This window comes from Galeopterus variegatus, unplaced genomic scaffold (genome assembly GCF_000696425.1).
Source record: "Galeopterus variegatus unplaced genomic scaffold, G_variegatus-3.0.2 Scaffold296, whole genome shotgun sequence".
In the NCBI taxonomy this organism is placed as follows: domain Eukaryota; kingdom Metazoa; phylum Chordata; class Mammalia; order Dermoptera; family Cynocephalidae; genus Galeopterus; species Galeopterus variegatus.
The window spans coordinates 545,688-570,676 of record NW_007726407.1 but is presented as its reverse complement, the minus strand read 5'-3'; the positions used below and the strand labels follow the sequence as shown (position 1 = coordinate 570,676).

The following is a 24,989-nucleotide window of genomic DNA, read 5'->3' as shown; positions in this document are numbered from 1 at the left end:
AAACCCATAGGTAAAACAAAAATGCAAACAAGAAAGAGAAAGAAACTATGTTTTATCACCTCAAAAAACCAACACTGGGGCCAGCCCGGTGGCGCACTGGAGAGTGTGCCGCTTGGGAGCACGGCGGCGCTCCCGCCGAGGGTTCGGATCCCATGTGGAGACCAGTTCCCACTCGCGGTGCGGATGCAACACCGAGGGTTGCGATCCCATTGCCGGTCCCTGGTACGGGCGCGAAACCGAGGGTTGCAATCCCGTTACCGGTCAGTAAAAAAGATGAAAAGGAAAAAAAAAAAAAAACCCAACACTAAAGACAAAAAATAAGGCGCACCGACCGGTTCCGCCATGCCTGCCGCTCTCGCCGACATCTCCTCCTCCGGCGCCTGCCGCGGCCGGTAAGTCCCTGCTGGAGGAGCAGCGGCGATCCCCGAGTCAACTTTCAACCCCCCCTTTGCTTTCTGCCTCGCCATTCTCTTCTCCTCCTCGAAAGATGGCTGTTTGGAGAAGGGGGAGAAGTTAGGGAGTCGCCGGCGCGGGGCGAAGGAGGGCGCGACAGCCTCAGCAGGAGCGGGCGGAGGTGAGTGGCAGCACGGCCGGGTCCCCGGCTGCTGCTCCGGGAAAGCCCTGGGAATTGGGGGCCACGGGTCCTGTGTATGCGCCGCTGTATTCCCTGCCTGGGTTCCTCAGGTTAACAGCATCTCAGTCCGGACTCCGATTGCACTTGGCTTGCATCTCGCAACCCAGAGGTTGGTGGGTTTAAGGGAACCTTTGTCAGAAGTTGGGTGCCAGGTGATCATTTAGCTGCATACCCTGCCATTTGGCTAGGCAAGCCGAGGCGAGGGGTCAGTGGCGTGATTCTTCCCTGCCCTCGAACACACACCCGGTTAATGTTGGAGCAGAGCTGTGAATGAAAAGTTTGTCCCGCCAACGTGTTGCTTGAGGGGAGCAATGCTTAGTGGGGGTACCTTTGATGTTTCCTGGGGGACTTCAGCTTTGAGTCTATATATCAGAATACCGGGTTTTAAGAAAAGTTAAGGAGGCTGGGGGATGGGGGTTAAAGCACTTCCTTGGCCAGTGGAAGGAGAATGACGAATTGTAAGCTTATTAAGGTAAACTGGTTAATGAAACGCCACCGAGGGTGTCACAGTGGGGACTAGAGGGAGCGGAGGGCGGGGGCGTTCCCTGAGCGACTAGCGAGCAGCGTTTGTTTGGCTTTGAAGCTGTCGCCCGCTTGTCCGCAGTGAGAGATGCTGGTGTCAGAGGCCTGTGTATCTGTGGTGTGATAGAGTGGGACCGAGCTGCTCTCCAGATCCGAGGCGCGGTGGCCTGCGGCGGGGAGCCGAGGATGCAGTTCATGTGATGAGGACTGGGAAAATTCTCTAGTGAGTCTTCTGTGTTCTAATTTAAGGAGGATCTGTCGCGTTTGTTTTCCCTGCCAGGGAGGTGTGTGTAATCTCCTAAAAGGAACTTTTAGACTAAGTTACTATAGCATTTTGAAATCAGTGGGAAATGAGATATCTACATATACCCCGTTATGCACGAGTATTGTATGTGTGTGTGTGTGTAAAATATGGGAGTGGTGTAAGAAGGGCTTAAAAAGTTCAACTTCTAGCAGAAAAGAAAGTGAAGAGTTAATTTTTTCCCTCCCCAAATGGTATAACAATGCTTATACAACTAAATACTCCTGGTTTGCTGAGATTTCTCATAAAGAATGAGATTTAGGAATTAAAAGTATTCGGAGCACAATCATGTTTTAAAATCTTGCAGGCATTATTGCAATCTAGGAAAAGGGAGTAAGTACATAGAAAATCTATATTAAAGAAAAAATTTTAAATCTTTGGAAAGAAAACCTTTTGACACATGAAAAGATCTGGATTTTATTTTCTGATGTTCCAGAAATCTTTTTAATCTTGTAATTAATAACTGCACAGAATAAGTTGCAGTTAATAAATGAGGACAATAAAAAGTCATGTTTGGGAAGGGTATCTCTTGAATTTCTCCTAGGAACTTTGATGTTTATTATGGAAATTATCATGACTGAAAATTTGTGGTTTAATATATTTACCTTTTATCACAGATAATTAGTCCTCCTTATCCTTTTAAGCCACTGTTCCAGTTCGGACCAATTTAATTTCCCAGACATCAAGTCATTAATGTACCTGCTGGAAACCATTCATATTTAAAATGCTTAATAATAATATTGTATTTCCAAAAGAACATAATTTCATCGGTTGTAAAACTCGCTTGTAATTTATTCTCATCCATTTTGTTCGAATGGAGCCCATCTCAAGAAAAACAGCATTTTCTGGGAATGTGTCATTTTCTGTGTCAGAAAAAGCTAACATTTTCATATATGTTTCAGCTACAAAGCAGGTGCATGTACGGTAGGAATCCTGAGTCTGTCCTTTGATAGGCTGCCAGTTACAGGGAGAGAGATGCTTTCTCAGCTCTGTTGGTGGATTGATCATCTTCACTGCAGAATGGACACAATTAAATGCATATAAGGTGGTGTAGAAGAAAGTGGAGAGTTTTAAATTAAGTACCTGTGTATGGGGAGGAGACAGTTTTCACCTCAGTCTTCCTGTTCCTCTCCCTCTGTAATTCAGTGTATTAACCTGGTCTTCATTGGAAAGTTGAACCCAAGGGAATTTTATAAGTGGAGTAGAGAGTGTTTGCTATATACTAAGCTGTCATTTTCTGTAAAACAAGTGATTGATTTTCTGAAATTAGAGGTAATTTTATACATGGGTATAGATTTTATGACTGACTCTTTTGTGACCAAATTAACTATATCCACTATTATAGTAGAAAGAATTGCTTTATGAAGTTAATATACTATATCTAAATAATTAATTATTATATATGTATGGGATATAGATTAAGTTCTATTTGAGGTTTTAAAGAGTTTTAAATCTTAAGGCCAACTACCAGGTAAAAACCTGCTTAATTAACTTGTTTAAATGATCCCCATAATTCAGATTTTTATTAATATCTGCATCTAAAGATGTTTCAGGTTTTTATAGCTTTCATTTATTTTCATTAGGATAGTTTACTTGAATTTGCTTAAATATTACAACATGTTATAATTTACACCCGCTCAGTGGGGAAGGCGTAGGTTATTCTTAAATAGAGATATGGAGAAATAGCTAACAAGGAGAGTCATTTGAGAAACATATGGACATCATAAAATCCTTCTGTATGGAGCATCTGTACCTTCTCATTAGTGAAATATTGTAGTTATAGACACTTTTTTTGTTATTACATCCAAACATGGCTTTTTATTTTCGCTCCAGTGGATTTTTTTTTTTTTTGTTTTGAAATATACTTTGTATTATTGTTGAAGTTGGTGGGGGCTTTTATTACTTGAAGCTCTTTCCTTTCAATGGCATCGTACTTAATTTTTATTGAACACATCATAGATATGTACAGTCGTTTTCTAGCTTATTATCATAACTCCTACATTTCTTGATGATTCCTGAAGACATTGGAGAGACAGGTAGGATGACATATTGTTCTCATTTTAGGAAGGAGGCAGCAGGCACACGTCTATATTTCCTGTATTCTAACCACAAGAGCAAGCTGCTTCCATGGCTATCTTATGGCAACTTCATAAATTTATATATTCCTAGATTTTTAAAATGTTCATCTTTATAGATGTGCAGATCAGATTTTAAATTGGTCAGTATAGTCATAAGGGGATGGGTCCTTACTGTTACCTGCTGACGAGGGAGAACTGACTCGAACAGCTAGTGCTGAAACAAGCACACACACAAACCTCTGAGGTGTATCCATTCCTGCAGTCAATCCAGAACCCACATATTGCTCTGCCCCCACTGGCCTCACCTTATGAACCACATACTGCCATTTTACTGATCAAAGCAGCCCCTGAAGTTTATCAGCACAGTTGTCAAGCTTGAGGATCATCAGCCTCACTGGTGAGAGAACTCAGAACTGGTTTTTGGGAAGAGAGAGTATTGACAGAGGACACCAATAGAGTGTCCATTCCTGAGCCAGTCAGTATCAGTCACGGATCTCATTCTAGGTATCAGGACACCATTTTTCCCTTATTAGCTCTGCTTCTTTGGCTGAACTTAAGACATTGAAGTGAACAGAGGGTTTATGGAGTTATCTAGTCATTTCTGCCCATGTAGGCTTCATAGCTGGATAAATCAGATCTTAAAAAAATGAAAAAGGACATCAACTTATTCATCTTTTTCTTCATCTCACCAAATTCCTTCTCTTTCAAATCTCACCAGAATTTTTCAGGATAATTGCCCACATGATGTGTGACAGCCAAGTTGATAGACTTCTGATATTGTATTATTAGATTCAAAAGTAGAATATATTAACTGGGATGCAGAAGAAAGCATTGCGGTTTTATAGAAAATGGTAATATGTAATCTTATGGAAGCATGCACATATTTGATGAAAATACTTTTAGCATTTTTGAATAAGCAGTCAGTACCAGGAGCTCTTTATTAAGTTAAATATATTTTTTAACTATCCCTTTCCCTAAATATATAGTGTATAGGAGCTCATCCAAAGCATTTTAAATGTGAAATGCTGAAAAAAAATGTGAGTATTCAACTGTGGTTTGCTTTTTACCATAATGAATTCTATTCAGAGCCTCAAAGAGAGGAAAACTCCTATTCAATCCATTATTGGCCACACCAGAGAGTATATCACAGTGCTGGTAAGACTGAGGAGAGTTGCAGTTTCAGGAAATGGTGCTCTCTTCCCATTTCTACAGAAGCTGTGATGAGAAGGAGATGGTGTGGACTGGTCTAGTTCAAGTGGAATAGTGATCAGTGGAGTTTGAAATGGCCACTGAAAAAAGGGTAAGATTTGGTAGACTGTATTATTCAGGGTATTTAGTAGCAAGTCATGGAAACTAACATTCATTAATTAAGCATCAATTAAATTTATTAGAGGATATTGATAGTATTCATTTTCTATTGCTGTGTAACACAAATTTAGCAGCTTGACACAACACACATTTATTATCTCAGTTTAACTGCTCAGGAGTCCATACATAGTTTGACTCGGTCCTCTGCTCAGGGCTTTCATCAGGTGTTAGCTAGGGCTGCAGTCTCATCAGAGGCTCAGTTGGGAAAATATCTGTTTCTAAGCCTCCTTGTGGTTGTAGGACTGAGGTCTCCAATTTCTTGCTGGCTTGATTATATTATGATCAATGTATATATCATAATATAATCAAGGGAATGACACCTATCACCTTTGCCATATTCTAGCCATAATTCTACCTGAACTTAAGGTGGGAAGGGAACTCTACAAGCACATGACTTATTGTAGGTCACTTTAGGTTGTGTCTACCACATTGACTGGCTCATAGAATCTCTAATCTAGTGAATGGTCCTGGCACAGAAGCCATTCAATCAGAAACAAAGCTCCAAATCACTCTGCAGAACAGATCCTGTGAAATACTGTTGTTGCTGTTGCTGGCACAGCAGCTTCTATAGTGGAAGGTGGGTTCTGTATCATAAAAGAGAGGATTCTCCATATATAATAATAGGGTTCAGTTGCTCATGGCAATAAAGAATAATAGGTGTCCACTGCTGAGGGAAAGAAGAAGAAAAAACATAAGCAAATGATTTCTTAATGAAATGTTCAAGTTCTTGATCAGGCTAGGCATGATAACCATCTGGAGATGGGATTGAATTGAAAAGTGGCTGGAGTCATGCGACTCCTTGGAAAGAAAGTTTTTCCAGGATTTAGGAGAGTGATGGTAGTGAGACCCCTTTTAAGAATTGTGGTGGTAAGGAGTAGAAGCCTTTTAAAAGATGAGTCACTAGCACATATATTAGTCTAGGGATTGACTTGATTAGTCCCTAATATATTCCACATGCAAAAATCTTTTAAGGGACTTGTCCTATCAATCCTAGCAGGGAACCAGTGCTGTGATTTGGAGGCCCACAGCAAGGCCTTCCCTCATTTTATAGGGACAAAACAGAGCCAAGGACCACTGCAGATCCACTGTACCATATCTGTGATCTGGTGACTGTGGGATGCTATGTAGGGAGCAAGTCATGGAAACTAACATTCATTAATTAAGCATCAATTAAATTTATAGGGGCAGGTGGGGAATGAAATGTTCAAGTTCTTGATCAGGCTAGGCATGATAACCATCTGGAGATGGGATTGAATTGAAAAGTGGCTGGAGTCATGCGACTCCTTGGAAAGAAAGTTTTTCCAGGATTTAGGAGAGTGATGGTAGTGAGACCCCTTTTAAGAATTGTGGTGGTAAGGAGTAGAAGCCTTTTAAAAGATGAGTCACTAGCACATATATTAGTCTAGGGATTGACTTGATTAGTCCCTAATATATTCCACATGCAAAAATCTTTTAAGGGACTTGTCCTATCAATCCTAGCAGGGAACCAGTGCTGTGATTTGGAGGCCCACAGCAAGGCCTTCCCTCATTTTATAGGGACAAAACAGAGCCAAGGACCACTGCAGATCCACTGTACCATATCTGTGATCTGGTGACTGTGGGATGCTATGTAGGGACATGGGAGTGTATTGAACATAGCCCATTCTCGAAGCCCTGTGCAGGAACAATTTTATCTAATCTATATCTCAACTCTGGCATCTTAATTCATATTTCTTCAGTTCTGCCTCCCTTCCATCAACCCCCGAGTAAATGGAGACTTTGGAGGGTTAAATACCTTGCCAAGGGTCGTTCAGCTAGGGGTGGCATCAAGATTTGAATCCAGGTGTGATTCCCAAGGCCACCATCTTGTAGTACACATTCCATACTCACAAGCAGTGAGTGAAGTTTCTAGGAAAAAAGCCTATTACTCACATTGAAGTGAATGTCAGTGCCACAATTGCTTTTGGGTTTCATCATTCATCTTGAGAGAACTAGATACTGGAAGATGTGAGTTAAAGAGACGAGTGAGAGAGTGTGCTGTATCATGCCTTCTTTTATTTTCCCGGTAGGAAGTACAGATTGTAGGTCTCTTAGATCTAAAAGTAAGAATGGGGAGTGGAGGTTGTGCATTTTTATTTCAACTTACCTTTTTTGTTAAAATCAAAAACTCTGTGTCTCCTTTTCTCACCAATATGTAGATTTCTACTATTAAATTAAATCAGGAAACATTGTGAATTCTTATTGCCTCTTTGGCAATAGGGTCTTTCTATAGCTTTTCAGTAGATGCCAATGTTTTGATCTTGAAAAGTCTATTGAGACATTCTTCCTTTGTTCATCTATTACTCAGTCCGTCTTTTTACTCTGTGGTGCCTCTGAATTCTATTCATAGATATTCTACTTTCTTCTTCTGTTTTATGTACTTAAATCTCTTCTTTAAATGGACCGAATTCCATTGATCAGAATCATTGGCCCAGATCCGCATGCTGCTCTACTGAAAAATACAAGCTCAGTGTGGAATCCGGCAAGTCTCATCTATCTTCTGTTAATTTTACTGAGTTGTACTTGACATCCCAGCATAGTTTGAGGAAGCCTCTAAGATTTCCCTGGGTATTTGAGTCAAATGTAAACATTTTAAACTGAATACCTCAAGGAAGTATTCAGCTGTCTTACTGGATTGTGTTAGGTCAGGTGCATTTCTATGGACCACTCCACTGTGGCCAGATAGATGGAGTACTGTGATTGCCCCACATGGGTTCAGGTTCTACCCTTCTAGAATAGTACTGTTCACAAAGAGCAGAATCATGAGCCACCCCCAGCCTGATTGGGGATGACTGTAATAACCTATTCCAGAGCACACTCCGGCTCAGGAAATTTTCAAATAAACTTATTTCTTCATATAGGTTTTAGGTTTCCTAAACTAGCCTGGGCCAGATTTGATTCTCAAAGCTCAGGCTCCTTAGCATGACACCAATTCTTTCACAGTCTGGACCTAGCTTATCTTTATTACCTTCACATTTTTAACTGTTGCCACCACTCCTTGCCCTATACCCAGTAAGTCATTAAGGATTTAAATCCTAAGCTTAGAGTTAGCAAATAGTTTGGATTTTAGATATATCGGAACACCCAGCCTGAGAAAATAAATCAACATGTAAAGAAAAGTCAAGGTGTGTGTGTGTGTATGTGTGTGTGTGTGTGTGTGTGTGTGTGTGTGTGTGTGACACTGGATAGAAAGAGGAGAAATTTGTCTGAACAAGTTGAAAGAATAGTGGAACCATAAAGAATAAGACAAAGAAGACAGAGAGTAGAGTAGGTTTTAAAAGGAAAGATGATTCCATTACAGAGATGATTTTCAGTTTCTGCATCCAGTTATTCTTGAGGCTGATTCTACCATTGTTTTTTCTGGGATTACATTCTGCCCCTTGCAGTCAAAAGAGTTCTGAATAGCACAGGTTTCTTCAGCCTACCACTCTCAGTGTGTTTTCTGAACCTACTAGCAGTGGTCATCTTGTTGCCAAAATCACTCCTCGGGTTTTATTTGGGGAGCATGCCCATTAGGCAAATCACTTCTCTGGGGGTTTTATTTGGAGAGTGTGCCCGTTAGGAATCTGTACCTTCTCCACTCTAACTTTTCCTCTAGGCTTGATTTATGTCCCACCCCTTTGGTGATGCTTCCTTTGATTACTGCAACTTAACATTTCTTGCTCTCCTCTGAATTCCATAGTCTTAGGACTATGGCTGTCCTCACAGGCTTACAAATTGAATTCTGGTATTCACTGATTGAGAAAATTCATGATAAAAAAGGCTACCATGTGAGTTGTCTTTAAAGGAATTTGCATTTTATTACCCAGAACAGCATCTTTATACTTTTAAAATATAGCAGTTTATTTAATACTCAGAATGATTTACATATGTATTTGTAGTCTCTTTGCATAGATCCATGGCCACCCCCACTCCCATGCCTAGGTAGAAAGGAGGACAGGGAGGGTTTGCCTTCCTAATGAGCACCCTCTCCAAAACGTCACAGGAAGAATGGGCTGATTTTGACCAAGTCTGTACAGTACGAACTTAAGTTATTTTTTATTAAACATTTTACATAAGTATGTAGGAACATAAAATATAAATACTTTTGCTTATAGATTTCGTAAATTATAAAATCAAAACCAATGAACAAATATTAAATGAACAGAACTGATGAAATTAAAAGAAACAGCATTGAATTATGCAACAAATAATGTTGTATTGTTGAAATTGTGTTGCTACTGTTGGAACTAAGAGTATAAAGGTGTAGACTCAGATTCTATTTGTACTTAATCTGTTTATGTTTTAGATCAATACAAATGCAGAATGTGTCCTTTTAAAAGTAGATTAAAAACAAACAAACAATAGTAAGTTCAAGGCTTGATTTGCTGGTGCAAGGTAATCAGACTTTATATATGACCAAAGTTCTAGCAGTAAATAATTCTCAAGTGTCAGTTTTAATGAGATATCATCTTAGAACTCCATAATGTCTTTTTGTTCTCTTGAAAAAAAATTAATTAGCATTGTGGTGTTACTGAATTCTAAATCAAATGTGTAGACTATATCCAAAGATTGCTGGAATGGAGAACAGATTGTATAGAAACTGCACAGGGAGAGGATGTGTGCATTACCTTCATGCTCAACGTGATGATGATTTTAACCACTAGAGAGGAGGTACTTTTGGGTGTACTACGATGTGTTCTGCAATGACTCAATTCATCTTCACTTTTTCTCTAATCAGACTTCATTTGTTTAACAAACTGTATATTATTTGGCCTTCACCTAGGACATGTATGATTGAAAAAGCAAACAATGGAATGAAAATTCAGTAGCAGTATTTCGTTTTAAGATGCTTATTCAGAAATTAATTAGAATAAATGTATATTTTATTTTAATTTTTTGATAGATTATGCTATTTATTTATTTTGTTTTTTATTTTTAATTTATCACTATACAATGTAGTTTATTTTCAGGTCCCTTTACCAATTCCTCCATTTTCCCCTTCCCTCTTCCCCCTCCACCCCCATCAATATTGTATCTGTTCAATTATCTTAAGTTCAAGGAATTAAAAAAAAAAGACACAACAATTACAATATGTATGTTTTAGATTATCATCCCAATGAAAACCAAAATGGAAAAAAAATTCCATATCAGACTTATGAATATCCAATTTGCAGTACATAGTTAGAATTTGCCACTTAAAACATTTTACATTTTACTCCACATTGTATGTCATTAACTAGATTGTAAACTCTTCGAGGGCAGAGAGAACATGCTTACTGGTTTTTGCTTTTTTCCACAGCACTAAGTGCATTTCTTACAGTTGGTACCCTACAAGTGTTTGCAAATTGACTAATTATTTATATGTTATTTCCTATTGCACTGTGAGCTACTTGAGGGCAGGGACTTTTTTTTTTTTTTTTCTAGTTGAGTATACATATTCAGGGGGCAAGAGCTTACCATCACCACCTGTGCCAAGATGTGGTGAGCAAATCAATGCCATCAGCATGCCCACCACCTCAAATTGCAATTATTCCCCATGTCCCACACTAAACCTCTCCCCACTGTCCTTCTCCCTCTCACCACTCCCCCACCCCAGCAACCCTAGGTCTGTTCTCTCTCTCTGCAAGTTCAATACAGCACTGTTGTCTTTCTTTCATTCTTTCTCTCTTAACTCCCACTTATGAGTGAGAACATGTGGTATTTTTCCTTCTGTGCCAGGTTTATTTCACTTAACATAATTTTCTCCGGGTTGTTATTGAGAGGTATTGTTTTACTCCTGCTATTTTATTGCTTTTGGTTAGATGATTTAAATATCTTTTATTCCTTTCTTCCCTTTTTATTATTTATCTTTGATGTTCTTGGTTTTTTGAGGTGATAAGATTTTTTCCTTTTTCTTTCTCATTGCATTTGTGTTTGACCAGTGTTTATTTTCTTTCTTATGTGTTTGTGGTAATAATTATTGTTTTGCAGGTTGTAGATGCAGGATGCCCTTGAGAATTTCTTGCAGGGCTGGCTGTGTGTTGATGAACTCCTGGAGTTTTTGCTTGTCTGTGAAATACACTATTTCTCCCTCATTTCTGAAGGATAGACTTGCTGGATATAGTATTCTTGGCTGGAAGTTTTTTTTTTTTTTTGGTGTGTGTGTGTGTGTTTAGTATTTTGACTATGTCATCCCATTTTCTTCTTGCCTGTAGAATTTCTGTTGAGATGACTGCTGTTAATGTGATGGGAGTTCTCTTGTGAATGACTTGACACTTTTCTCTTGCTGCTTTTAGGATTCTCTCTTTGTCTTTGAGCTTTGCCAGTTTGACTATGTGTCTTGGAGAGTATCTCTTTGGATTGAATCTGTTAGAGGATCTTTGAGCTTCCTGGGTCTGAAAGTGTGTGTCTCTTTCTATATCTGGAAAGTTTTCCATTATTATTTCATTAAGTAGATTTTCAATGCTGTTACCTTTCTTCTGCCCTTCTGGAACACCCATAATTCAGATGTTTGTGTGCTTAAGGTTGTCAGCTAGCTTTCTTAGATTTTCTTCATTTTTTTGACCATTTTTTTCTGGGATGCAGTTAGTTACATGGACACAGTTTGTTCCTTTCAGATCTTGCTTTTAAGATTAGTTTCTGAGTACTCTACTCAACACCTCATGAATTATGAGGTTTTCTAGTTTGGCTGGTGGGATTAGGCACAATTCCCGTATTGTGTGAGTACTGTTCCCACTAATCCTTTCAGGTGGTTCTTTCCTTGGACTTGGGTTGCTTCCCCATATGCATGTGCTGATCAGTACTATGCTGGATATCTAGGGATGTTCCTCTGTAGATCTCTGGAGATCTCTATATGTTCAGTTCTCTTCTCTCCAGTACTCTGTCCTGTGATTTCTAGGTGCCCTGATCTCCCTTGTTTCTCAGATCCATCTCCTCAATTCAGGGATTGTGCAAGGCTCTGCCTGGGTTTTCCTTTCATGAGCCATGGTCTGCAAGCTGGACAGTCATAGGGCTGGCTCTTGTAATCAGTTTCCCATATCTTAGGGTTCAGCTTATATGTTTCCCATTCTCAAGAGTTATTGCCTGGTATTCAGGATCTCAAAAACTGTTGTTTCATATATTTTGAACAGAATTTTTATTTTGATATTAGGTACTAATGTCTGCTGATATTTAGAATAGATTTCAAATTTATTAAATTCTTAAAAATGTCTTTGAATATTTCTTCTCTCCTATTGATTTCTTCGGTTATCTTGACCTTTTACCCTTTCTGGTAAAGAAGAAGCATGAAAGAGCATCATCTGCATTTAAACATATTAGAACTCAATCCTTATATCAAATGTAATCCCACCATTACAATTTCCACAGCTGTTCCCAAAATGCATGAAACCAATATAACAGGACTGTCCATTAAGAAAGGCAGGGCTGGGTTCCTGCAAGTGCCCATGATCTTTTATGCAACTTGTGGGTCCTCTAGAGCAAGACTTAGATTAAAATTCCTTGTACTTATATTGGGCCTTGGTAATGGATATATTTACATATATTGTCTCATTTAATTCTTATAAGAACACTGACTCTAGTAAAGTATAATGGTTATAGAGGCTACCTATGCAGATAAATTGAAATAAGCTCTGCTGACAAGCAGAAATACTTTAGAATTTTCTACTCAGTTTTTATTTACTGCTAGAGATGTAATAGTTGTCTTATATGGCAGAATTTTCATGCACAGATCTCAGCATAGAGACTTGCCTTTCATTCATTCTTTTAGTCTAACTTAGTAGTTCCCAAACTTGCTTGTACATCAGCATTTCTATTTTGGGTGATACACACGAAGGACTGTTAAATATACTGTGTTCCCCTTTATAACATATCCTGTAACATTTTTTCTTTATTATTGGCTTTGAACAATTTGGTTGTGTTGTGTATTGGTATAGCTTTCTTCATGTTTCTTGTACTTTGCGTTCATTGAGTATCTTGGACTTGTGAGTTTGTTGTTTCCATTAAATTTGAAAAAAATTTTAGTCATTATTTCTTCAGATTTTTTGCGGGGTTTCCCATCTCCTTTTTTTCCTTCAGAATCTCCAGTTGTATATGTTAGGACCACTGATGCTCTGTTTATTTTTTTATTCTTTTTTTCTTCATGTGTTTCATTTTGGATAGTCTCTATTGCTGTCTTCAGGTTTGCTACCAGTAATCACATTTAGTGTGTTTTTCATTTCAGACATTTGTAGTTTTCCTATCTTCGAGTTCAGTTTGGGTGTTTTAAAAATCTTCTTTGTCTTTGTTTAACCTTTTGAACATGTAGAACAGATTTATAGTAATAGTTTTAATGACTTAGTTTGCAAATTCTAACATCTTTGTCAGTCTTGTTTGGTTGATTTTTCTCCTTGCTGTGGGTTATATTTTCCTACTTCTTTGCATGCTTGGTAATTTTTGATGGATGCTAGACATTGTGATTTTTACCTTGTAAGGTGCTAGATATTTTTATATCACTATAAATCTTCTTGACCATTTTTTTCTGGGATGCAGTTAGTTACATGGACACAGTTTGTTCCTTTCAGATCTTGCTTTTAAGATTAGTTTCTGAGTACTCTACTCAACACCTCATGAATTATGAGGTTTTCTAGTTTGGCTGGTGGGATTAGGCACAATTCCCGTATTGTGTGAGTACTGTTCCCACTAATCCTTTCAGGTGGTTCTTTCCTTGGACTTGGGTTGCTTCCCCATATGCATGTGCTGATCAGTACTATGCTGGATATCTAGGGATGTTCCTCTGTAGATCTCTGGAGATCTCTATATGTTCAGTTCTCTTCTCTCCAGTACTCTGTCCTGTGATTTCTAGGTGCCCTGATCTCCCTTGTTTCTCAGATCCATCTCCTCAATTCAGGGATTGTGCAAGGCTCTGCCTGGGTTTTCCTTTCATGAGCCATGGTCTGCAAGCTGGACAGTCATAGGGCTGGCTCTTGTAATCAGTTTCCCATATCTTAGGGTTCAGCTCATATGTTTCCCATTCTCAAGAGTTATTGCCTGGTATTCAGGATCTCAAAAACTGTTGTTTCATATATTTTGAACAGAATTTTTATTTTTTTCAGGCAGGAGGTTAATTCCAGTCTCTTTTACTCTATTTTAGTTGGAAGTGGGTGTCTCCCACCCATTCCTTTTCTCTTCCATGTAAAATCTTGTTGGTCAAGATAATTTTGTAGACCACTTAACTATTAAATACTCAATTTCATGCAGTTTATTGTGCTAGTCTACCTCCTTCTTTTCAGTATTTTCCATATTTTCTTTAATGAATACTTTGAACTATAAACATATTTTTAAAATTTGTTTCATAGTCAATTATGTCCTCTATTATGCTTGATGATTTTATCACTGCCCTAGCCATTCAGAACCATTCTTTAGGCAAGCCAGTCATAAATTTAACAAGTTAAATTTGTTGAACATAATAATTTACATACTTTTGAGTGGATAAAAGATGCTACTCTAGGAAAGTACCATGTTTTTAAAGAAGGATGGAAGCCAAGTAGCTTTGAAATAATATACTCTTGAATTTAGTAGATGTGAACGATCATAAAACAGCTCATAAATTACTGTATTTTAGGTTGGATCACTTTTTATGGATTGTTCCTCTTTTATATTCATTTAGGATGTTCTACAGTTCATGGATGGCTTTTAAAATGTTTATATGTCAAGCAGTAATGAACTGTGTGCTGGCGCATTATTTTATTTTTGATCCTCTCTCATATTTGAATGATAAAACATAGTTCTAAAAAATAAAAATAAAATATAGTACTGTGAACTAATATGAGAGTAAAGTGTCAAAATTCAGGAGCACATCTTGCTATAGTGAATACATCTTGTTACTTGAAGAGTTTTACTAAAAAATAAAAATAAAATATAGTACTGTGAACTAATATGAGAGTACAGTGTCAAAATTCAGGAGCACATCTTGCTATAGTGAATACATCTTGTTACTTGAAGAGTTTTCTGGCAGTAAGGGCACAATTGACTGTGAAAATTTAAAAGAATCCTTGAGGTGGTATAGTTCCATATGCTGTGGGAATATGTCAATGGTTTTTTAATTTTGTAATTTGAGTTTTTAATGTAGTCTTTTGAAAGCTAGTTGTTAAGCATAGCAAGAAGACTAGAGATGCTTTAGAATTCTCAGGAAAATAATTTTGTAAGAACAAATTAAAATTAACTTTGACTTTCTTCGGCACTGTCATAAATATCAGCACCATGAAGCCAAAAATTGTGGTGATGTTACATTGCTATGTTTCCAATATTTAAGCATAAAGGTTAGGCTAGTTTTATATCTTTTGCAAAATTAAACCAAAATCTAAATAATTTATAGAATTCGAAGAACGGAATCTTAAAAAATTAAATACTGCTCTGTGGCAGAGACTATGAGTTATTTCGCAGTATCCCTTTTCCCCATTGTCTTTAGACATAAAGCCCCTGAATTTTGGCTGGGGGCAAACCCCTACAGAATAAAGATGACATTTCTTAGCCTTCCTTGCAACTAAGAATTTATGATGTGGCTAAATTCTGGCCATAGGATGTAAGCAGAAGTGACTTGTGCAACTTTCAGATGGGCCATTAAAGGGCAGGGGTATGCTGTCTCCTTTCCATTCTTGTTTGCTCGAATGTGGATATGAGGGTGGACTATCTTAGATCTTGCTAAGGAGGCCAGCACTCTAAGGATGGCGGAGGAACATGATTTTTTTAAAAAAGGCCTGGGACAATGATGATGACTTCTTGAAGCAGAGTTGCTGTAACAGCTTGGAGTCTTCTCTGACCCTCTGTTATTTTGAGTATGTCACATACAGCCAAGCTACATACAATTTTTCCATATTTTTAATTTGTTTATAAGACATGTTAATAGTTGCTTTTTATAACTGTAAACTTGAAAGCACCAAGTGGTCGTGAATCATAGATATCTAAACTTTTTCAAAGGACCTCAGTTTTTAAAAACTGTGCCAGTCCGATACCTATCAACTGAGGAGGACAATACAATGAAACCTATGTGGCTCTTCTCTGAGAAATTTAAATAAAGATTTGAGGCACATAATCTTTATGCTGACTTTTGAAGAAAACAAGGTTTGGGAGGACAGTCAAAGCAAAATTATTTAGCTTTCTACTTTGCTCATAATTACCAAATATTTTTCTGTTTTCCTGTATTTTGTATTTCTTAGTTGTCATATCCCAAAGTCCGTTTTTTAGTTCCCATTGTGAAATAACTCCCTGTGCATTTCACTAACTCCCTTTTGGAAATTATCATCTGTGGGCCTCTGGCATATCACATTCTTACAGTTTCCTCTTCCTCTGCTTTTCCCCATCTCCTTTATGGGATCCTCTTCAATCCACCCCTTCAATGTGGGCATGTTCTGATTCTTGGTTCAGTTTTCCCTTTACTCTGTGTAAGGGAGATCACACACTGGCAGCCTGTGGACATGTTTTGTTGATAATGCACAGCTTAAAAAAATATTGAATTAATTGGCAATATTTAAAAATCAGGATATTTAACATAAAATCCAGCTTTTGGTTTTTCTTGAACAAGAAGAAGATCTGACTATACTGCACCTACATTCCGTATAGCATCAGGTGGCTGGAGCTGAGTTGTAGCTGCCTCCTTTAGATGAGACATGTTCTTTCTTTTTTGTTATGGTTCCCTATTACTTACATCTTGTGTGTTTTATTTATTTTCATTATCGTATAGCATCAGGTGGCTGGAGCTGAGTTGTAGCTGCCTCCTTTAGATGAGACATGCTCTTTCTTTTTTGTTATGGTTCCCTATTACTTACATCTTGTGTGTTTTATTTATTTTCATTACTTGCCTCATATTTTAGTCATTTAATTTTATGATATTCACCTTCCCGAGTAATTTAAGTTTTGAATTCATCTTTTCCAACAGCTATTTCCTTTTCCCATCCCTTCCTTTCAATTCCAATTTCTCCTTCCCATCTCTACTATACTATCCCAATTAGACAATCATGTTGTCTCACCTGGCTTCTTGCAGTAGAATTCTAACTGACTTTTATGCCTCGTGTCTTATCCAAATCCTCTAATCATCTCCCATACTGCTTTTGGAGTGACCTTTCTAAAGTTAAAATTTTAATGCATTTCTATTCAACCTCAAGACTTTTGAGTGGTTCATCTGCCTTCTAGATGATTTCAAACTCTTCAGCACTGGTTTAAATGTAAAATGGCACAGCTACTCTGGAAGACAGGTTTAGCAGTTCCTCAAAAAGTTAAACATAGAGTTACCATTTGAGTATTACCCAGCAATTTCACTGTAGGTATATACACAAGAATTAAAAATATATTTCCAGACAAAAAGGTATATTTGAATGTTCATTGCCATTTACAATAGCCAAAAAAGTGGAAAACAACCCAAATGTTCACCACCTGATACATAAACAAGATGTGGTAAGGTCACACAATGGATTATTATTTGGCCATAAAGAAAGAATGAATTACTGATTCATGCTACACATGGTGAATCTTGAAAACGTTATGCTAAGTGAAAGAAGCCAGACTTGTAAGGCCACATATTGTATTACTCCATCTATATGAAATTTCCAGAGACAAATAGTAGCGTAGTGGTTGCCAGGAGCTGGGGGCAGGAGAAATAGGGTGTGACTGCTAATGGATATGGGGTTTCTTTTGGGGGTGATGAAGATGTTCTGGAATTAGATAGGGCTGATGGTGCACAACTGTGAATATATTAAAAATTGCTCAATTGTACAGTTCAAAGGGTGAATTTTTAGGTGTGTGGATTGTACCTCAGTAAAAATCAGGGAAACACAAGGAAAAGAAAAAAAAAAAAACAAGCAGAAACTCCTTAGCACTCAAGATCCTTCATGATCTGACCTTTGCTCGTCTTTCCACTCTCATGTTCTGGTACTTTTGTTTTCCCATATCCCCTGCCTGCCCCTCTCTCCCTCATGCTAGTATACTAATGTACTAACTGTTCCAAGAGTTCCATGCTATCGCTCAGTCTTATCCACTTACACATTTCTGCCAGAAAAATCCTACCTCCTCTCCCCTTCTCATATCCATCTCTCAAATTCCTGACTTTCCTTTGAGGTTAAGTTCACATTTATATTTTATCTACCCTAGAATTCCTTCTTATACACCAGTGCTGGATTACTTAAGAGGAGGATTAGGTAGATTCTCCAGAACCGAGCAAGAACACCCTACAAAATGAAAAGAGATTAACTTTGATGAGTTTATTTAGATTTTACAATGAAAATCTAGAAGGAATCTCTTTTAATTTGAGTGTACATGTAAGTGTTATGTTTTATGTTTTTTTTTTTACTGAAGTGTATTGATTGTACATATTTATGGGGCTCAGAGTTAAATTTCAATACAGGTATACAATGTGTGATGGTCAAATCAGAGCAGTTAGCTTATTGATCATTGCAAAACTTAATCATTTCTTTGTGATAGTTTTTTATTTTGATTTTAAATAAAATGTGGTAGGCTAGGTACAGGCAGCCATGATATTTTAGAGCAAACATCATGTTACAGTCTCAATTCAGCTTGCTGCCTCCACCTCCTACTCCCCTGCCCAGTGTGTCAGGAGCAAAAAAGCTAGGGAGTTTGTGCACCCCAAATACCCTGGGCATCCCTTGTCACCCAAATGGTATCTGTGTATTTTTCTGTCTCTCCATCTAAACGGAAAACTCCTTAGTGATAGCTCTTTTGCCCTTCATTTCTTTTTATGTCTATACAACTAAATCCCAGTAATTCTCCATAGAAAGTGTTTGGTAAATTTTGAATAAATGATTGAACATACTCAGTGATATCAAATGCAGGCATATGGGAGAGACTACTTGCATGTGCCCTACGGAAGATCAGGGATCTGGGGACTTGTAAAGAATTAGATGGCTTCATTGAAACACAATCTGATTGCTCTCTTCTTATACACACACACACACACACACACACACACACACACACACACACACACTTTAAAAAGAGAGTAGAAGAAAAAAATGTGAGATTTTTAAATTTTTCTCAACCTATGCATCTAAATTTAAGGCCTAAAGTGGGTATTAAAATGACACATTCCCCTACAGATTGTTCGACTGTTTTCTATACGTTTCAAAAAGTCTTTCTTTTTTATGTCAGAAAATTCTTGAATTAAAGTTCATATACTAACCTCAGTTCCCATTTTTGATTTGTTCATTATACAGTGATAAATAGTGGTTGGTTTTCTCTTTGAAAAATGTCATTATACTTAGTTATTATTTATAAATGATCCCTCCCTTTTTTACCTTTGATTTTTAAAATTAGAAATTCTTTGAGTCCTATAGTGCCTCATTTGGGTTCCCAGAATCAGACCCTGAAACAAAGATTTAAGTGCAGGTAGTTTATTTAGGAGGCAAAGTAAACATGAGTAGGAGGAATAGGGAAGACAGTCAGAAAAGCATTTGTATTAAGCCAGCTACCACTTTGAGCAGCTGAAATTAAATTCTTCCAGGGAAACTGTAGAAAATATGCCTTATTATCTACCTGAGAAGCAAGGGAGCTGAGGTATTATACCGTAAAACCAGTTGATCTTTAGTTGAGAGCTGCTTCCATGGGGTGTTAATCCCCAGAGCTTCTAGGCTACAGGGCAGGTCCAGAGAAAACCCTCAGACAAAGAAAGAAAAGCATTGGAAGTTGGAAGTCTGTGGTCACACATTCAAGTAGCAGTGGCCAGGGGATGTGTGTGGTGTGGAGCTCGGCTAATGTCTGGAATCCTGTTCACAGTGCCAACTGTCGTACTCTTAATCCTGCTCATGAGGCCAATTGTCTGCTACATGACCACGATTATGCCAGTTGTGGTGCTCCGGCTAGGCCAGTTGTTGGGCTCTTTTACCTGCCAGTCATCCTGCACCGACTGGGCCGATTATTGAGCTAGGGCTGGGTCTGGAGCTCACAGACCCCTCAAGCCCATTCACACACTGGGTCACAAACCCTTTGTATGCCAGGCTGGGTCACCAGACCCCACACATGCCAGGCTGGGTCACCAGACCCCTTCACACAGGTCTATGAGCTAGGTAACCAGCCAAAAGGTCCTCAGAGCCATAGGTTGGAAAGCATGGCTGTGCAGGGTGGATGCCCGAGGCCGACGCCTACCCGCCTGCTTCACCAAAACACTCAGTCTTATCTGAACACTTACTTAGTCTTCAGATAAGTGTCTACTATGTGCAAGTTGTGCTAATTCACCTGTAGAGGCACTTAGCTTTTTTTTTTTTTTTTTCCTTTTTGTCTTTTTTCGTGACCAGCAACGGATTGCAACCCTCAGTGTCGCGTCCATACCAGACTGGGACCGGCAACGGGATCGCAACCCTCGGTGTTGCGCCCGCACCTCGCTCAGCCAGTGAGCGGCCAGTCTGTATGTGGGATCCAAACCCTCGGCGGGAGCGCTGCCGTGCTCCCAAGCAGCGCACTGTAGCAGTGCGCCACCGGGCCGGCCCCGGCACTTAGCTTTTTAAAGTTCAGGTTCTTCATTTATAATGGAAACTATGGAAACTTCTTTTCTTTCTTTCTTTTTTTTTTCAAAGTTGAAAATCAAATGAGATAATATTCCTGATAATATTATTTGGGCCCATGTGTTGGCCAGGACAGGGTGACATTCTCTATATTGCTAACTATTGAAATTTTTAAAGCAGTATTTCAAATTTATTATGCTGTCTACCTAAATCTACCCTGAGAAAACAGTAGAAATGTGGTAAGACCATAAACTCTTATCAGGGGTATGTTAACCAGTCAAAAGCTTTTTTTCTTCTTAGGCAGGGTGATTCTGGCCTCTCTGCAGCATGTATAAGATAGTAAATTTATATGTTCCATGAAAGCAATAAGGTACCATGGGGATGGTTATTTTTAGGCAGTTGTCAGTGAAGGCATCCCTGGGAAGGTAGATAAAATGGAACTTAAAGTAATGTGTAGGAATGAGGCCTGTGGAAGTAGGGAGTTTATGAAGGAACAGTGCATTCCAGGAGAGCTTGAGTAACATCCTGGAGGCAGAGCAGGTGAGAACCCACTCAGTGCCCAGGTTAAGTGCCCAGGGCCCATGTGTTGGCCAGGACAGGGTGACATTCTCTATATTGCTAGTATTACTCACCTTATGATTGATTCCTCCCAGGCCTCAGATCTGTTCAGAATAATGTTTTTTTGGCCTCTCTTGAGATAATTTAAAGAACGTTCCCCAGACAATTCTGAAAGCTGGCTTCCAAAAATACTTGGAGTAATGCCACCATCATTAAATGAAGTGGGTAACTTTCAAGGTGAGTGGTTTTAAAAGGGACCACAGTTATTTGGATGTGTATTGTCTCTGCAGAACAAATGGTTTGTCTTTTTATAGTCATATAGGGAACTCTGAATTCCTACTATGTGCTTGTCTTTATGCAAGATACAGTCTGCTTTGGGCAGCTATTTGGATGTGTATTGTCTCTGCAGAACAAATGGTTTGTCTTTTTATAGTCATACAGGGAACTCTGAATTCCTACTATGTGCTTGTCTTTATGCAAGATACAGTCTGCTTTGGGCAGAAGTTGACAATTTAGTGGAGAAGAAATAAATGTTCAAAAGTAACCACTATAGAAGGGAATAAATACAATCATAGAGGGATAAGAGTGTTATGAAAACACAGAGGAGGGGTCTGCCTTAGAGGGTCAAGAAAAACTCCCCAGGAGCAAGGATACTTACCCTGAGACTACAGTCTAAACAACAAAGAAAGGATATTCCAGGCAGAGAGGAGGAAATGTGCAGAGGCCCAGAGATGTGAAAGAGCACAGGGAACTGCAGCCACGTGAGTGCAGGTGGAGTGTAGACTCCCTCATGGGAAAGTGGAAGGCGATTGAGGCTGGACAGCCAGATGGAGTCCTGACCTACAGGGCTGTGTAGGTGCCGGGGTGAAGAGTTTGGAGTTTACCTTCTAGGTGGTGGAGCTCCCCTGATAGATTGTTAAAAAGAGAGGGCCATAGTCATAATTTTAAAAAGTTTGTTTTGGTGGCACTATGCAGTTGAGTTGGAATGAGGAGACATAGGAGACAAGGAGCTCAGGGGGCTATTGCAGTGGACCAGCCAAGAGTGAGTCTGAATGACGGTAGTGGCCATCATTTGGATTTGAAGGAATGGATTTGAAAGATAGGAGGTGGTAGATAGTCATGAGTAACTGGACATGAGAAATAAGGGTGATGGGGGGAGTCTGGGATTCTTTTACATGGGGCAGGAGTTAGATGTTGATATCAGTCATTGTGATTAGGATTCATTTTATGGGATATCTATTGAGTTGTGTTTTGTACATGTTGTGTTTGGAAGTTTATTGGTTATTCATTTGTACCTTCCTTGATTCCTAGAGGAACTACTTTATGCTAGAAAATGTGCTAGACTCCGTGGATATGGTAAGAAGAGAGTCAGAATGTTCCATGTGCTTGTGAAGCTTACAGCTTAGTGGGAGAGACAGACATAAATAATTACCCAACTAATTACTTACTTAGTAAGTGTATAAGAAAGGGACCTAACTCATGAGGCAGTCTGCAGTCCATTCTGGAGCTTAGCAGAACAGTCTAAGTGGGCTGCTAAAGAATTGGTGGTAATTGGTGAATAGTTGCTAACTGAAGTCATTTGAGAGATTACCCAGACTGGGTTTGCAACATAAGCAGGAAAGGGGGCTGAGGTTAGAATAACATGAATATTTAAGGGGAATGGTGGATGAATCAAGTCCTAAGATGAAGCTGGAAAAGAATGGCAGAACAGTTGAAAAGCATATGGATTATGTTGGGGATGTGGCAGAGAGGTCAAATAAATTAAGTATAAAGAAATTCCATGGCTTTGGAACTGCAAGCCTATGTTGGCTCTAGCAAGAGCAGGTACAGTAGGGAGGTAGAGTGCGAGCCGTATTTCCATCCAGCGTTGTGCTGGATCTGGTTTGCGCTGGCTTGTGAGAGCTGGCCTGTTAAATTTTCAGAAATTGTTAAAGCTAGTTGTTAAACATAGCCATTATTGAAAATTAAATTATGTATACTTACAATTAAATAAATTATATTAAAATAAATGTTATATTAAAACTCAGTCTACAAAAAATTGAGGAAATATAAATATTCTTTCTGTACTTGTAAACTATTTTCCAGTTCAGGAAAGAAGTTTCTCCCATTGTTGATCAATTAGAGAAATTTTGACATACACAGTCATTGTCTCACTTTCATCTTACTTGTTAATGCAAAGGAAAATATCAGCCGACATTCATGTCATAACATACCAGATTTGGTAAATATCAATGAAAACATTTTGTAAGAAACAGTTGGCTGTATAGAATTTACATTAAATGATATTGTATAATTTATTATTATTTGTAAATTGTGTGCTATATCTCCTTTTTACAAGTACAATTTATAATGAATATATACACAGACACACACACACACACACACACACACACACACACGCTTTTATTTTTATGAGAGCCAGTTTTTAAACATGTGCCAGCACACAGGGGCTGTTTATATGGGATGTGAGGAAGCAGGTCACATCTACTCTTTTGAAAAGTATGGCAGAGAAGGGACGTTCCCTAGGTACTAGGTAGGCAGTCAGAAGACGTTTGCAGTTTTGGGGACATTTGTTTGTGTTTTTACTTGAAAGAGAGAGAGAGATTGATGGTACTGGGGAAGATGAAAATAAATGTTCAAAGAAGGTGACAAAGACATGGGAGGAAATAAGATGTAGATCATTGTGGAAAAATTAACCTTGAAGACAAAGAGGGCCCCTATTTCTGTAAGAATGAAGAATGATAAACATACCATGTGATAAATTCAGTACATGTACATTAAAATTATTCACTTTAGTGAATTGTTATTTAAGAAATGGGCAGGACGAATTCAAGAAAAGAAGCTCAGAAAGATATTAGTTAATTTATGAATAAATTATACAATAAAAGATAAAGACTGTGATTGACCAGGGCAAGTTTACATGCTGATTTAATCTCTGAAATACTATGGTGTATTTTTAGTATGTTTTTCTAGGCTGAAATATTTAAATTAGAATGAGAGACAATTTAAAGGCACCTCATGCATTTAAATGCCAAGTATTATTTCTTTTACTTAGCCCTGCAACGTAATGCTACATTTCCATGGACACGGATTGAGTTTCTACAAGATAATCAGAAATGGGATATAATTTGAGGGTTGACTAAACTGCATTCATTGCATGCATGGATAGTTTGAACACAAGGTAAAATGTTATCCAGACTGCTGAAGAAAACAAGTTTTATTTTGGAACATGACTTTCTTCAGCATTATAATTTATGACTTTTTCACTTGGATTCTTGCTTTTAACACACTCTTATTTATACATATATATGCTTCAATCAAAGAAATGCATAACATTTTGCTTGCACTGTCTCAGTTCTATTAGTTTTCCACTAAAAAAATTTATAGTCCTTATTTTTCTCTCAGTTGAAATATAGTAAGAAGCAGAGCTATTTTATATTTTGCATAGTACTTTAACATTTTAAATCTTTTCAGATCTATTTTCTCAAATATATATTAAGTAATTATCCTAAATATTTATAGATATCAGTATTGATCATGCTAAATATGAGTATTTATATTTAATATACACAGATAGTCTGCCCTTAATGTGCCATTGTAGCTATTATTTTTGAGTCTAAAACTGGTTCCCCCCTCCTCCTTGCAATCTAACAGCACCCTAAACATCTAACTGTGGATCTAAAGACTTTGGAAGACTAATGCCTCACTCTGTGTATGTGATTTTAAGTTAGAATACCGTTGTGGCCCTGCTCAGGCAACTGGTCTTTGTGTTTGTTGATTGAGTCATGGTTGCAAGATGTTACTGCTGGTCTACACATCATGTTCAAGGTAGGAAGAGCGAAGGGCAGCACCAGCCAAGTTGTGTTGTGTTTAATCACGAAAGCAAAAGTTTTAGAGAGACTTCCCCAGCAGAGTTCTGCTTAGACCTCATCGGCCACCCCAGCTGTAAGAGAGTTTAGGAAAGTGAATATTTAGCTGGCTTCCCCTCATCTGTAGTGGGAGGCTGCAAAGGGGAAGTTGGTAGACAATGGCTTTCATCAGCTAATTAGCAGTGTTTGCTAAGGGGG

General features: G+C 38.3%; 1 protein-coding gene across 1 annotated transcript in view; it reads left to right on the top strand.

The window, feature by feature from the left end:
- Nucleotides 1-479: 479 nt before the first annotated feature.
- The window catches only part of LOC103586020 (histone deacetylase 9-like), a gene marked incomplete at its 3' end in the record, with an annotated part of 533,085 nt that continues 508,575 nt past the window's right edge, over nt 480-24,989 (top strand). The window contains exon 1 of the mRNA XM_008567140.1: nt 480-574. The remainder of the gene's footprint in view (nt 575-24,989) is intronic.